The sequence below is a fragment of the Hoplias malabaricus genome, chromosome 1 (genome assembly GCF_029633855.1).
Source record: "Hoplias malabaricus isolate fHopMal1 chromosome 1, fHopMal1.hap1, whole genome shotgun sequence".
NCBI classification, from domain to species: domain Eukaryota; kingdom Metazoa; phylum Chordata; class Actinopteri; order Characiformes; family Erythrinidae; genus Hoplias; species Hoplias malabaricus.
In genome coordinates, this window is record NC_089800.1 from 18,754,895 (window position 1) to 18,764,619 (window position 9,725).

Sequence of the window (9,725 nt, forward strand, 5' to 3'; positions counted from 1 at the left end):
TGGGGCAGGGGGTGTAGTGTCAAGCCAAAACCACAACTGTCCTACAGTGAATGTGTCTTACACTAAATGAACAAGGATCTATAGACACCCTTTATAAACATACCTATATACGCAGCTCATATGACTGTATGAAATCATGTGGGACATTTGGGAGCAGCTGCACATGAGCATAAGTTCACAATGTTTCACGCATGCAATATTTAGCGGAGCTTTAACTCTCTCAATATTTTTACATTAAGCTGGAGTGGGGTTTTTTGATCGAGGACCTCAACCTCGCTAATATTCGAATGCAGTCAAATCATCACAACAGTCTTTAGAGTAGAGGTTACTGCAGAAAAGCAGGGACAAACCACCTACAAAAGGAAAAGAATGAAAACCAGACTATCATTATCCCTTTAAAGCCTCTGGAAGATAATTGCATGGAGGACGACTGATTACACTGATGTCTTTATCTAGCAGTAACCAGACGTCTTTGTTCTTTCACCTCGCTCGGCCTCCTCCTGCTGTGTTAGCTGGCAGCGGCTCCACAGGTATTCACACAACCCGCCACGAGTCATCTGCTAAATGGAGGAGCAATGCCAGAGGTGGGCAACCTCTCTTCTCAGTTCTCCGTTCATAATCACAACACTGGGCTGATGCAGTTCTCCAGAGGGACTTTCACAGTTCTAGTCATGTTACAGAGGGCGGGCAATTAGGAGACTTGCCCAGGGATACTTGCAGTCAGCGTTGATTACACGAGCAGAGAATTGAATCCCAGGTCTGCTGATGTTACTCTTATTTCTATAGGCTCAGACACTTATCCAGGTCTGCTGCATAGAACCCAGCAGTGCTACTAACTACACCACACCAGCCACTGCTCCTAATCCACAGCCCAGCAGGGAGCCTTGTGTCGGGACTTTAAATATGCTGTCTCCTGCTCGGCGTGCTGTACGACAAGGTCTTTTCCAGCTGTTCCAGATGCCTCACAAGGCCAAGCAGCCACAAAAGAAAAGACACTTCACAAATAATCCCAGCTGGCGAACTGCCCCCTCTCTGCCACACCATTCTCTGGTGGGGAGCACATATACAGGGCTGGGGATTAAGTTTACAGGCCCCTTATTCACCCCTGCTAAGAAGCCACAAAATCTGCTCAATTTCTGTTAGTCATTATTTATTTATTTACTAATTTATTTTCATTATTATATCTAGCTTTTTCTTTTTTTTTTCTTCAGTAACATACTGTAGTCTGTCTGTTGCTCTGAATTCTGTTTTAGCCACCATTTACTTTGTTCTTCAGAGCTCAGGATCCCAAAAGAACCACCACAGAGCCGTGTATGATTTGGGTGGGGGATTATTCTGAGCGCTGCTCTGATGCTGACATGCTGGTGGTGTGTTTGTATGTGTTGGGTTGGATCAGACACAGCAGTGCTGCTGGAGTTTTAAACCTCTCATTGTCTGCTGGACTGAGAATGATCAAACAAACAGCAACAAGTGAGAACATGAACTGTGTCTCTCTTTACATCTATAGTGGACCACTGAGGTCCAACAGAGGGGACAGAGTGTGAAATATTTTGGGAAATATTTTGACCAGGCACTAATTGAATAAAGGGTGGTATAGCAGTAGTGAACTAATCGTTTCACACCTAAACAGTACACACAGTTTGTCATTTTTTATTACTTACAGACTGCACCGTATAAACTCCCTGATTAGCTGCGGCATATAATGAAAGTGCATATTGTCGTGTTAAGCCATGTAAAACCTGGGAGTCAACATGTGTCTTTCTCGTTGCAATTAAACCCGAATGTTTGCGCCCTTGGGGAAAAGGGTTTTTTTATCTAATAGCTTCACAAAGCATAGGCCGTGAAACCTCAGGTGTCGACATAAGACCCTTATCTCCATCTCTTGCCTCTGGCTCCCAGCTCATGAAATTAAATTTAGAATATGTACCTAATAACTGTGTTTCCCCTCTCACGCTGACAATGATTACACTGGCAATGTGTTCCCAGGTTCTGTCTGTGCCATGGCACGCTGTGGGAGCATAATCTAATGTGGCATGAAAATAGCTCTTCAATTTAACTCTGCAATTCTTTTCTCTGCGGTACATATGCTACCAGGACCTGATGTTCTTCACTGCTCCTTCCTTTAGATGGTCAAAGCTTGAAGGTTTTGGCATTTAGACTGACAAATTGTATGGCCTACTCTTTGCCACTTGCTCATACATAAAAGGGTTTGATGGCACTGATGAAAGCAGCAAGAACATTAATGAGGTCATATACCGATGCTGGACAATTGGCTCTGGATCACAAACACCACTCCAACTAATCTCCAAAGGGATTCGTTCCATCACTCCAGAGGACAGAGTTGCACTGTTCCCAAGCCCAGTGCTGAGGGGTTTTATTCACCTCTGTTAGACACTTGGCATCGGGCACATGGACCTCGGGCTTATTTGAAGCTGTTTGAGAGGCCCTTTCCTTTCCACGCTTTTTATTGGAGTTATGTAGTAACAGAATTTTGGGAGTAGGATCACATCCAAACTCCTCCCCTCGGCCCTATACAGTACCAGTCAAAAGTTTGGACACATCTTCTCATTTGTCATTGCTTGAATAGGGCCTACTCTATAGAACTGTGTACCAGCCCCTACCTCTGCACAACCCCTAGTTATGGTCTCAAACACATCAAGAAGGCGAGCAGTTCTACAAATTAACTCTTGACGAGGCCACAGCTGTTCACTGAAAACCGTTCCAGGTGACGATCTCATGAAGCTGATTGAGAGAACGGAGAGAGTGTGTGAAGCTCTCATTAAAGCAACAGGGGGCTACTGTGAAGAGTCTAAAGTATCAAAACATATTCTGCTTTGTTTAACACTTTTTTGTTTACTACATAATTCCATATGTGTTCCTTCATAGTTTTAATGTCTTCCACATTCATTTACAATGTAGAAAATAATAATAAAAAAAAAACTAAGAAAAACAATTGAATGATGTGGAAAATGGCCCAAAACAAAGGAAACCTTCCCTGAGTGAGTGTGTCCAAACATTTGACTGGTACTGTATCACTCACATCATTTCCACATTGAACAAACTGACTCCCACCTCCGCCCCGTCTCCACCCTTTTTCCTGCGTTTACCTGTCCCATTGGGGGGAGACACATTCCGTGTTCTCTTCTAGCAAAATAGACATTGTTTGCATAACTGAACAGCCATGTCAGGGATGGGTGCACTTTAAAACCCCTGAATCATAAAAGACAATGTATCTCAACACCTTAGAACATAAAATGTAGATAGATGAACACCGACTGATAGCATTTGCCTAAAATCCATATTCACCTGGTAGTGAACCTGGCAGCAACTAGCCTTGTTCAAAGAAGACCCACTTTGCACAAGTTAACACAGTTCTCTGGGTGTTAATAAAATATCTGTGGCATGCTTTGGTCAATATACCACATGGATCAAACAACACAGCACTTTTCTTTCCCTGTCTAAAGAGCCTGTTGGGAACAAGCCTCTGTTGACATCAAGCACAGGAGCCCAGGATGGAGGCACGAGGAACAGAATCACCCTCTTTTGGTCACTTTCGCTTGGTTCCCTTTTTTTTTTTCTCCATTCCCGGTTTCTCCATATTTAACCAGTATACTTATTTCTCTGTGCTCATTGTGCCTGCTTTGCTGCATTTAGCCTCACGTAAACATGGGTCCAGCACTGTGATTAGAGAGACTAAGATGAGGAGGCAGCACAACTCTGAAATTACTGCTATCCAAGTAAGATGCATGACATCATCATAAAGGTTTGTTTTATCTCATGTTTTTTTTTACTTTGGCAGATCACCAAAAAAAAAATGGTATAAAGTTGTCAGTTTGTATGAATTCCAGAGATTGTTTCCTTTACATTTTGCACATTATTGTGTTGAATATTATGATCTCAGTATTGAAGTAAGGTCGCTGTTGTAAATAAAGAGAAACCCAAGTGAGATGCAAAAAAGGCTAAAAGACTCAAAGAAATAATATCTGCAAAGTTGTTGGAACTGTACAAGCACACTTAGACATAAGCGATGGGAGTTTGCATGTTCCCCAGACGGAATATTAAACAATCTGGATCTTCCAATATTCAGCAGGAGCTGATTTTTTTATATATCTGCGGTGCAGCCACATCCAAGAGCAAGCGTCTGGTTCAAGCCACAAGAGTAAAGACTTCAGTCTGGCTGTCAACTGCTGGAAACTCCCTGGTGATTACACAATACCACAGTATCTCTATCTCTTTCTCTCTCTCTCTCTCTCTCTCTCTCTCTCTCTCTCTCTCTCTCTCTCTCTCTCTCTCTCTCTCCCTCTCTCTCTGTCTCTCTCTCTCTCTCGAACACCACACTGTCCCATCTCCAGAGAGCAAATCAGGATGAAGGTAAGGTCAGTACAATAGCTACAAACCCTAGAGTGTAAAAACTGGAGATAATAGGTTCCACTGAAATTCTTCGGTAGGACGTGAGTTTTCAGCTGTAGATTTGGGCCTGTGTGTTTCTATAGCTGTGCACAGACTAAAAGGCATTCATGTCCAATCCTGCAAAATCAAATATGTTCACTGAACAGCAACAGTGTCCCCTCTGGTGGTCAGGAGTGATAACAGACATGTCCACACTCCCTAGAGGCAGTGTTCTGCTGGACATCAAAAGTGCCCATGGTTTGAATATTTTTGATCTATTTATTAAGCCATGTTCTGATCTTTAGCCTTGGATATGCCCTGAAAAAAGGCTTTAAACTGATCTAAGAAATCTGCATGTTATTATCATTTGAATAATCGGATCACTAATAACTGCCAACATCTGATAATGTACACATTATTAGTGTGTATCAAAATATATTCATTGGTGTCTATTATATTAAACTACTTAATTTCAAGTTCAATTAAATAGTCTTTTTAAAAGGCCATTTAAAATGAATGGCTTTGTTTTAAAATATAATAACTGCTCAGTGTAGAGATCATGCAGCTTAACTCTGTGTTCTGAGAGAGAGCACTGTTTTAAACTTTGAATTTATTTGTTTTATTTACTTTAATGTGGGATTTCTCAGTTAGCTACATAACCCAGACTTAACCATATTCCATAGGAAATGAAGTGAGGGACATTCCTACTGCACAATCTTTTGGGCTTAAGTTATCTGCCAACCTGAGAAATCCTATACAGGATCATCTGTGATCGTGAATGTGTGTTAAAACTCTTCTCTTGGAATTGTAGGTTTGGACAAGTCCTTTTTCAGGGTTTTCACTTGTTTTCTATTTCATTTTAACTAGTTTTCACTTTGTCCTGTATGTCAATAAACCAAATCACTCACCCAGCCTCCCTGCCTGCCATACCAAATTTAAATTTAGATTTTTGATAATCATTCCTTCATCAATCCAAAGAGCCAGCTCAGAGCGGGCAGGTACATAGTTAGTTGGATTGTGTTCTTATCATATATTTAAATGCCCTACATGGTGCTGTGTATTGTAATACTTGATATCATTGTCCAACTGAAACAAACTAAAGCTAAAGATGTAGATACAGATGTTTTAATCTCTCAAAGTGATCATGTCTCAAGGGGTTGTAAGTAAGTTTGCCTTGGCCTTTCGTAGGACTACAGTTGATAATGTGCATGTAAATGTGTTATTAATGGCAGACTGAAAAAGTAATACTCTTATAGTGGTGTTCTCCCTTGATACAGAGACTCCATTCCACAGGACCAAATTGGATTATTCTCTCAAAGGCAGGAAAGATTTGAACTCAGAAATTCATTCATTAAACTGGTTAAACTGCTATATACTGACCCCAAGGCTTCAGAGATGACTAATGGGGAAGGATTTGTATTATTCCATCTCTAGAAAAGGACGGGATGGGGTTGAATCTTTTCCATTCAATTTTTCACTCTCACTCAGGATACCCTGGAAATTACAGTTATTAAAAAATAATGATCTCAAGGTGTCTAACAATGATTGATATGAATGTGCTCTTTATTGATTGGCCCTGTATTATTGCACATATAAAAGCTATATGCACTGAAACATTCCTTATACCTTCAGTGTGAATGGGTGGGGCTAAAACTGGAAGTTGGGAGAACGTATATGCAAATTAATTTTGAGCTTTGTGACATGAGGTAAATATAACTATATTGACATAGTTCAGAATACTCTACTATACTCATAGTAAAGACATAGTTAATTATATAGTAAACAAATACTTTTACATTTAATATACTTGAAGTCTTTTTTTAATATATTTTTATGTTTTTTATGTTTTCTAAGAAGTTTAATTCACTCCTTGTTTGTTGTACTGTGTCAAACAGAAATGACAAATATTAACTATTAGATTAAAGCACTCTTTGGGAGCACTCTTTTGAAAATAGGGCCAGTGGTTTTGCAAAACTGGACAGACTTCAGTACATCATCTCACTGCCACCTTCTTTGTGAATATTTAATACCACCATAAATCTGGCTAAACAGATCTGGCTTCATCCTGAGACTAAATCCGCTGAGTTATTCCGGGTTCAGGCCATTATTGCACAGACAGATGGTAGGATCCCTTTAGGAATCCAGTATTGGCATTTACCAAGGAGAAGACTGCTCATCAGTCTGGAAAACAGTTTTGAATTTTCAAAAATGTAAGTAAAAACCCTTCATTTGGCATTACAGAATACTGCGGTTTAACAAGACGACAGTGTGGTCCCGGGGGCAGCCAGAGCATCATGGTTCTGGGTGGACATTACACACAATTACACAAAGTGGTATCAAAAGTTTAGAAAGCTGCTGGAATCCAGGCAAGGATTACTCTGAATCATATAGCAGCTCAGTTAAAGGACAGAATAGACAGTACTGAATATATGTTACACCTGTCAATTAAAGTGCATACTATTACTATAAGTGCATTCCCAGCTATAACAGAAGAGCATAGGCAATGAAGCATATTATCGTTCACATGATTTATAGTTCCCTTGGGACAACACAGCAATATTTCACTTTATATTCCATTCACATTCTTAGATGCTCCTTCATTGCTGGAATTATATTATAATTGTGAAGTTAAAACGTTTACTTTGGTGAAAGTCTTGTGTTCCTATTGGTAAAGTCTGGAAAACCCACCCACTCCTCGTTTCAAATGTAACCATCTGATGGTTTTTGCAAGATATTGGTCTCACCTGCTCACCTCACGCTTTGCTTAAATGTCTTGCAATTTGTGGGTTACAAGACTAAGCTTCTCTGAAGGGGGGTGTCTTTGGAAAGAGTTTGAATGGCTAGTTTTCAACTCTGCTGACTTTTTCTCAGCATGTTCCATCACTGCAGATGCCTACACTGCAGATAACACATTAAACCATATATATATATATATATATATATATATATATATATATATATATATCAGTGGCGGATGCTGGTCTTTCAAGGAGGGGAAGCTCAATTTCGGCCTACATCATAAAATGCGTCGGTTTATTTATACGTAAATTCTACCCTCCGTTCCTTTTCAACAAAATGATCTGTGACCCTGTCGTACCAACAAGGCGTCTTTTCCAGGGACTTGACTAGTGTCCTCTCAATGGCCAGCAGAGCTAGGCTGCTTAAACGGCCTTGGCCCATGTGAAGTGTGTCCGCCTGTGAGTGCTTTGTGACGGTGGAGGGGCTCAGCAGCACGCGCTGGACAGAAACTGCGATAGAAGTCAGAAAGAGTGACAGAAGTCAGTCTCCAAACACAAGCAGCTACAAAAAACCCACCAGAAAGAGAAGGAAGCTCGATTTGTCGCTAGTCGTTTTTAACAAAGAAAATGCCGCTAAGTGGATTAAGAAAGATTCAACTCAGAACAGAATGAAAATTTAATGCTCCCACGGATCTTTACACCAAAGGATCGCTGATTCGCTCATTTCACTGTCAATCAAAAAGGGATTCAGCTTCAGACAGATCCTCCAATCATCATGCAGAAGCTGAGCGTCCGGGCCAGCCGAGGCCAGCCCACTGCCCCATAGACCCCCAGAGACGCTGAGCGTCCGATGGGCGGGACAAAGCCCAGCATTTATCCAATCACTCGTCTCGTTTCACTGCACTTCAGCGTTCTCACTGTTTAAATCACTGTGAGGCTGCGGGAATGATTGAGAGGAAAGCCGCGTCTTTACCAGTGATAAGAAGCTGATTCTGAACAAAAGTTGAGCGCGTTGTAGTGCATATTTATTCAATGACATGTACACACAACAGTATATATTTGATCACTTATTTTTTGCTGAGCTTCCCTTGCAGTCTTAGAGCAATCGCCTCTTTTCTCCTGGATCGCCTTAGCAACCAAACATCTCTGCATATATTTTGCATGAGTTGCCTAAAAAAAGGGAAATTAGAATCATCATTCATCCCTCATAACCTATAATATAAGGGATTTAATTAAAGCTTCTAGTTAAACATTTCCAGACATTAAAGCAAGACTGATGTTTAAGCTGGCACAAATCTAGTATGGAAGCTTTCCAGAAACAGCACTAGGGCAAGAGGTCAGAGAATCTACTGTTAACAAACGTGCGTGGAACCATATTTTAGTAAGGTGTGCTGTATCTAAATTAGATTAAACTAAGTTTCATGAAAAGAGTAGCAGTAAGCCCTTGGCAACACTATATAACAAAATAAAAGTGTAAAATTATATATTCATTTGTAACCACAACTGGTTCATACCTTTAAACTACTCATAATGTCTTAGTTCAGACAACAAACAGAATCCATCTCATTGACAAATTCACAAACACATCATTTCTAATTATAATCATACACTGGACAAGATGTAAAATATCCTATACGAAACCATTAGAGCTTCACATAGGGCCCACCACACTCTATTCCTACCTGCAGCCACAAAATATCTGTTGTTTGAATCCTATACCTCAACACTAATTTTGCTGTGGCCATTTATGATCCGATCAGTAACTGTCTACCCTTAACAACTACACTTACTCACTGAGCCCAGCCCATGAATACCCAAACCAGCCACTGCATCACTAGCTCTTCACAGGGGTCATCAGGTTATCTGTGTTTTGCTGAATTAAGCCTGCAACCAGTTCATCAGTATGGTTGCATCAGTAGTGACTAAGGATGTACCTAGCCCCATTGGCACTGTTAATGCTTGCTCAGTGCCACCAGTTCCATGTGAACTTTATGTGCTACATCACCAACAACCACAATAGCACCTCTACAGTGTATTTCCCCAAGTAATCTGTGCTCTCCTTATCCACAACCACTGACTAGACCTTTCAGCTGTTTCTGATAACTCCTTCACGGCTGCCCTTAGTGTTTGGCCCCTGATGTCGAACTGCACAAGCAGGGATGTGGCAGACTTGGCTACATATCTCCTAACACCAATATCCACCGGTCTTACATGTGTCTCCCACCCGTGTTCCCTCACATCAGCCGTCAAGTCTGTGTACTTCAGCTTTTTCCTTTCGAATGCTTCATCTACTGCATCCTCAAATGGAACTGTTAACTGCATGAAATTCACTATCCATTCACATTCAGAATACAGCACCACGTCTGGCCTCAGTGTAGTTAACGCAATGCACTCTGGGACCTGCATTTTTTTACCTACATCCACCAGCAATTTCCAATCTCGTGCTTCACCCCCATGTCTCGAAAGCATTCCCCCGCACGCACAAACCTAACCATTTCATTACTACAGCCACTCGTAAATGCATTACCCTCTAGACGTTTGCTGTCCAACAAACATGCTAAAACCCTTAACACCTGATTATGTCTCCATGCATACTGA